Source organism: Lottia gigantea (assembly GCF_000327385.1).
Source record: "Lottia gigantea unplaced genomic scaffold LOTGIsca_60, whole genome shotgun sequence".
Classification (NCBI taxonomy): domain Eukaryota; kingdom Metazoa; phylum Mollusca; class Gastropoda; family Lottiidae; genus Lottia; species Lottia gigantea.
The window spans coordinates 293,803-300,670 of NW_008710050.1; positions in this window are offsets into that span (position 1 = coordinate 293,803).

Below are 6,868 nucleotides of genomic sequence, written 5' to 3' on the forward strand. Positions count from 1 at the left end.
AACTGTCCAAGCTGATTTATAAATCCAGCAACTTTGTGGGAGATTCATAATCGCGTGTTTTTCATTGAACGTATGAGAGGGATCTCTCAAAAAATTTACAATTTTTTTTTTGATTCTGACACGTTATTAGGGGCAAAATCGTACAAAAACCACATTTTCAAATTAAAATAAGATGAGGTACAATTAGGAGGGTGCAAACCATTTTTCAACAGGCACCGCCATTGATAACCACCTTGAAATCGAGAAAGAGTACGCTAATACTGCTGTTTTATAGAAATTAAATGAACCTAGTTATTTAGATCTATTTAAACCTTCAGAATCATTCGGTAAAATTTTACAATTATTTGGTCAAGTCATAGTAAAATTGTGACCAGAATATAGTCCTTAACTTTAAAACCTTCAGGGGATACGTCTGATACTAGCTTACTTTTTGTTTATATTGACTTTGTTTACAAAGGCTTGTAGTCTTGAACGACCTGCCACTGATGTTTGAAATACCAATACATGTGATCACGTGACAATATTGACATCGTTCCAGTAAATTATGACTACCATTTATAACCTCGATATGATTGTTGCAGAGCGGTAGAAGAACTCTCACGACATACTGTTAGCTACACAACAATTCATATTATCGTTGATTGCGGTTAAGGAAAAAGAACGTGTCTGAAACCATTGCCGGCTCCAGTCCTAATTGGGTCAAGTTTTTGAAGCCTACTCTTCTTACTCTTCTGAACAACAAGAGAAACCACGAGATGATTTGTCCAGGTGCAAAACGTTTATCTTACATATTTACTCCCCTATCGTACATAGAGTAGCAATTCATCATGTCATTGTGTGACCACACTCAACAAACACAGTTCGTACCCTATCCTCAATTTGACTAAGCTCCCATATATATCTATATGAGCCTATATTTCTGATGTTGAAGCTATTTGGATGCCTGACGGAACTGAAAAAATTAGGTGCATCAATAGTGCAGAATTTATAGGCTATATTTTCAGACAGGTGATGTTACATTGCCTAGAAATATTGATCCACTGTCACTTCACATTCTGTTTTTAATCAAGATGACCTCTCCATCTTTATCTTCACAATGTCAAGCTTTTACGATCTTCGCGTACTTATACCTTGACTGCACTAGCCATTATTATTGAATCAAGGAATGCAGTGATTTGATTGGATCGTAAGCAAGCAAATACAGTCAATCGGAACCCTTAACATAAAGACTGTTATCTTTGTTGATAAATGTTTACAGACATTCTGTTGAGGCCTGTGATTGGTTGAATTCGCTGGCGTACAATCCAATCAAACAAACTTCCATGATACAAGTGGCTATGGTAGTCAAAGTATAAGACACAGTTCGTAATAGTTTGATATCCCAACGATGTCTTTACATCACCCTAAAAACTCCAGCGAAAACTACAGAGAACAATTGGTAGCACAATGACAGCGTATAATGGAAGTGGTACGAGCATCTCTTCCAGCATTGGAATTTAAGTTTTACAAATTAATAATCTTAATTTAAAACATAACAGTCAAATATAAAGTTTGAAACAGTAGATGTCTGTTGTAAGATTAATCATTAATAGTCTAGCACTAATATGAAAAATCGTGATTTTTATGGTAAAAAAACGACCTCCAAGATGATGGTTCTATTTGGCCATCTTTTATCATTGTGGTAGACATTGGTGTATATTTCATTGTAACAAGACGACACTGAATGGTAACGAAGGTGTTTTTGTCGCTGGATCAAAACTGGTGAACAATCAGTAATAAGTAACTAAGGGATCTAAAAGTTCGTGTAATTGGTTACCGTCACAATATCAAGGCTCTATACCATCCGTTATAATTGGTATACACAGATTATATGGATGTCCTAACGAGTTGATTCACCTTTATCGTATAACAATACTGTCTATTTTTCTATTTGTTATTAAGTTGTTATTTTTGGGTGGACTGTGGAATTATAACATGTAATTTAATGATAAGTGTGGGCAGGATGAATTATGTTAGGTTAGTCATGTATGTTATATAACAACATTTTAACACGGTTCATTGTCCAAATATGGCATCAAACATCTTTCGTTGTCAAAAGACAGGATAACGTGGCGTGACGTGACGTTCAATGTCGTTCCTATGAATCATTAGGTGAGGGGGTAGGGGCGAGTAGGGGCGAGTAGGGGCGATAGATGTGTCAAAGGGACCACAGGCATTTCTTTACCAATGTATAATGATAAGAAAGTGGCAAAGTCGGACTAGCCTCAGCTCTGCCCGAGAAACGCCACGTTTTCTGTCTCGAATTCTCTAATTTTCCGTGTGACCATTGACATTAACTAGTTGACCCGAATTGTACAACTAAAAGGTATTATCTAGACCCCGGTTCCCAACCTGGGGTGTTTTCACCCCAGGGGGTTGGGGAACTAGGATGTCAGGGGTGTGACCAACTGGTGTAGGAGAAGAATTTATTTTAAATTGAAAGAGCACCTCACATCATCACATGCTGGAAATGTGGATGAAACAAACTTTTGTGAAAGGTCCAGGTGATTACTCCAGGGGTGTGAAGGCTGAAAAAGGTCTAGATCTAGACCAATGTAGTATGGAACCTCGTCCCGTTAGAACAGTTAATAAACAACCCCAGCCACCCTGACCAAGGCCGTAGTACAATCCACGGTAATATGAAGAATAGAGGTTCGGTTTGGATTTAAAATTCAATCAAAAAAGCACTCCGTAAGTCTGGTCGTCGTCGTTTCAAACATAAGATCTTTGTCCCAATCCCCTCCATCAGGATATAACCATGCAAGCTAGAATCCTACATAAGCATTGTACAGATGTATTAATATATACTGGTGACGCTTTTGTGTCCTGCCAAAACCAGGAAGGAAGGATACCAACGTAAGAATCAATAGTCATGTTGAAGACCGACTTTTACTTTTAGAAAAGTGTTCATTAAAATATTTCTTCACACCACGTTCTCATCTGAAGCAGCAGATAATTTTATTTAGGATGGGATATAATTATAGTTGATATAACTCACAGATCTGACAACAGTTTAAACTGAAGTAAAAGTGTCAATATTTGTTTTACCAATGGAACTCAACTTCACCTATCTTTATTACTCTTCAGAAACTATTCAATTCAACAACTAAAAAACTGATTTGAAAGTCATCGATTCCAGAACCTTAACTACATTGTAATGTTAAAGTATTGCCAGAAGTGTGGTGTTATTAATAACTGTGTTACAATGTCACCAATGGCCTGGTAGTGGTGGCTTTACTCAGATGACCAAATTTAAAAAAAAATGATATTGAAAGCCGAAATTAATCTGTTTCCACAGTTACATTCTAATTTTCTTAGATCGCCTTTTTTTTTTCATCTGAGTTAGGAATCTAAACAGTATGATGTTAACGAAATTCAGAATTCCCTGCCTGTTTCAATAAACGATTGCCTGACCTTACTTTCATTCAAACATTGTCATAAATGTCTACATTACCTCCATTTTTATGAATAAGGACCAAATAAATAAAGTTCCTTGACCTAAATATTATAATTCATTATCTTGTGGACAAATACACCAACTACCTATTGGTTTATATAATTTATCCTCAGTTCAGTATTATTAATGGAGGCCTTGGTGATTTTTTCATTTAGACAATGTACACAATGTCTTGGATTTCATGAATGCGGTCCTTTCTTTCAACCTCTGTGATGTCTTTGACCTAATTGTGGCGACCCTTTCCCTTTCTATCTCTGACGATTGTCGAGGGTTTCACAAGCGACGAATGATGATACAGTAAACACTCAAGCTGAAACAGTTTACTCACAATCTCAGGCCAACACGAGGTCTGAATCTTTACATGTATTACAGTCGTGACAGATTGAGGACCTGTTGTCAAAAAAGAAATAACTGTCGTGTACTTATACCTTGAGTCATGGAAGTTTCTAAATGAAGCAGTTTCATTGGATTGTAAATAAGTTAATGCAGCCAGTTAGAGGCATCGACAGGAAGTCTGTCTTAGGCTGTATTCACTGGCGTATAATCCAATCAAATAGTGGATATTGCAGTCAAGGTATAAGTACAGAGTTCGTAATAGCTGTGTGAAGATCAGAATGAATATAAAATTTAGATTTTCAAATTTAGACAATTATAGATTCATCTGCACAGCCTGTATCACACGGGGCCTCGTTTTGAAAGCATCAGAAGACACAACGGGTCTCATATTTCACATTTGGGTCACAAACTGTATATTTTATAGTTTCATAATTGGGCGTATGACCGAAGAATAGGTCCAATGCGTCAACTCGAAAAATTGAAATCACAACTCAAAATTTAAGGACCAATTCACTGCGTTAAATAAATAGTAAATTATAATTCTATTGGGTTCCAATACCTCCTTACTTTTAGATTGGGTTGTACATGTGTGTGTTCTTAAAAATAAATTCGATGCGTCAACTTTAATCTTTAAAGGGACTAGGTGCGCCATTTTCGGGGGTTGATTGTAGTCTTGAATATATGTAAATAGTCTTCAGAAGAACTAGAAATGTACGAAAATCTCATAATTCCTTTAAAAATACTTCAAACTAGGAATTTTACTCACTATTTCTATATATGTTTTTTTTATATATCACAGAGTATCTTAAATTGACGAGTCTTCATTTTCAACATTCAAACGCGGATAATTCTGGACACACGTGGATTTAAAGGTACAAATTATGACAGTGAAATGTAAACACTATTACTGATTAGATCAGCTAAAAAATTCCAGTTTCTGAGACGAATGACGCAGCTATCCCTTTTACGACTTGAGAGTTTAAAAAAAATAAATGCGAAAAAAATCAAAAGTTTCATTAGTGGTCCGAGGAACAAACCGACCTACGCGAGCACCACCTGAGATCGAGACACCGGGCGAGTCAATATGCTCCGACAATCACAACGTTGAAAGGTTGAACAGGAGTGCCGAATGTAACAATACAAGAAGTCAGTGTTTAGTAGAGAAGAAAAGGTATAAGCCAGGGTGCAGTTACCTCGCCTATTCTATTAATTGCATGTCTACATGACATTCTGAATAGATTTCAGTAATTTATTCTGAGAGAAAACATCAAGAATTGTTGTAATCCGACTTGTGCATATTTACCAACTGGATTATAAGATTCCTATTAACTTTTTACTACTTGAAGTTGCATGTATTTGTTGATACAAACAAATTGGGGTTCCTAATAAATTAACCCTTTACTCGCTGACTAATCGGTTGTAATTGCTACAGAATGAAAAACAACAGGAGTTACTCTTTCAATTTTTCTCGATAGTTGTTTGGCATTTGAAAATAAAGTTTTTATTTATTCCTTAAGAGTGCGAGCACACGAACCGTCTTGGTCGCCGATTTTTTGTCACCGAATGGATTTTATCAAGAGTTTCACCGACCGGCATAGTGGTATTATGGTATATTTGTTAAAAGGGTTGAAATATGCTTCTTTTTTCAGTTTTAAATAATATAAAAGGGGCATTTAAATTGCATTTTTGACTTTGTTAGATATACAATACCTAATAGATACTATACCGGAAATAGAGTTTTGATAAACATGCGCCCAATTAGGTCTACAGTGAATATCCTGCTAGCTCTGTGCAACATATGAATAGCGGCCATTATAGCGAACAGGGTGAAATTTTGACAAGGCTGTAGTAGCTCTCAGCTTAAGTGCGATCACTCCATTGCGATCACCAGTTGCATATGGTTTGCGAATAAGAACAATTAATAAGTTTCGAACGTAACTCTCATGCAACAGAGTGTGAGGGGCGTTCGATACTAATGACCACTGTCATTTTCGGAACCATACACAACTGGTTATGGCTGAGAGCACCTTTTGGTTTACTGTCCCGATTCAACAACTGAACGCTGCAACATTGAAAGGGAAACCAAGTTTGGCCACATCACTAGATGTATCCTGTAACAAATTCATCAACAAGGACATTATCATCAAATAGCCGAAAGTACAAATGCAGATTCCTTCCCCGTTCAATATCTTTATGAAAACGTCAGAATAATATACAGAGTGTTAATATAAATTTGTCTTGTGAATGGAAGTTATGCACTGAAAACGCAACAAAGTCTGTTTGCAATTCTTTCAGAGAGTAACATGTGTTTGAATGAGTTGTTGTGGTTTCTTTGTACTTCTCGAGAGCATTGTCAAACGCAAGTATTATATTCTTACGTTGTACAGAGTGTACAATACAATACGCTACTTCACAAGAAAACATAATAATTGTTGAATTTTTTGGAAAAAAAGCGAAAAAGAAATGTTTTGAAAGGGCGTATTTATTCAGTGAACTAAACTCTAGAATAATACAGGCATGATAAACTACGTGGTTTGCAACAAAAACTCCTCATGCACCTGAGCTGAACGATTGATCACTCAACTCAACTCTACATTTAAGTTTTCAGCTAAGGACATTGTCGACAACTGCACTATACATCATCCATTCAAAAATACAGCGTGTACTTTACATTACTAGGTCTATCTATATAATGAATGAAAGCCTACTGATTAAAAAATATAGGTATATCAAAAAAAAATGATATGAGATATTTGAGCTCTCAGAAAAGGATACATCAACCCGTTTTCCCCCTGGCAGTGATACGGGTAAGAGGGACTGACATGGAAAAAGCGTCTAGTCGTTCAGATGGGACAGAAACCGAGACCCCGTGTGCTACAGGCTGTGCACGTTCAAGATCCCACGACAGTTGGAAATCGAAAATGAGCAGGCTAATGCCGCTGTCCTGGCAAAATTTCCCTCATTGCACCCTGCATGGCTTTGCCCGTCTTTATTAGCCCACAAGGTGCAGAATAGTAGGACGTAAAACTCCATTCA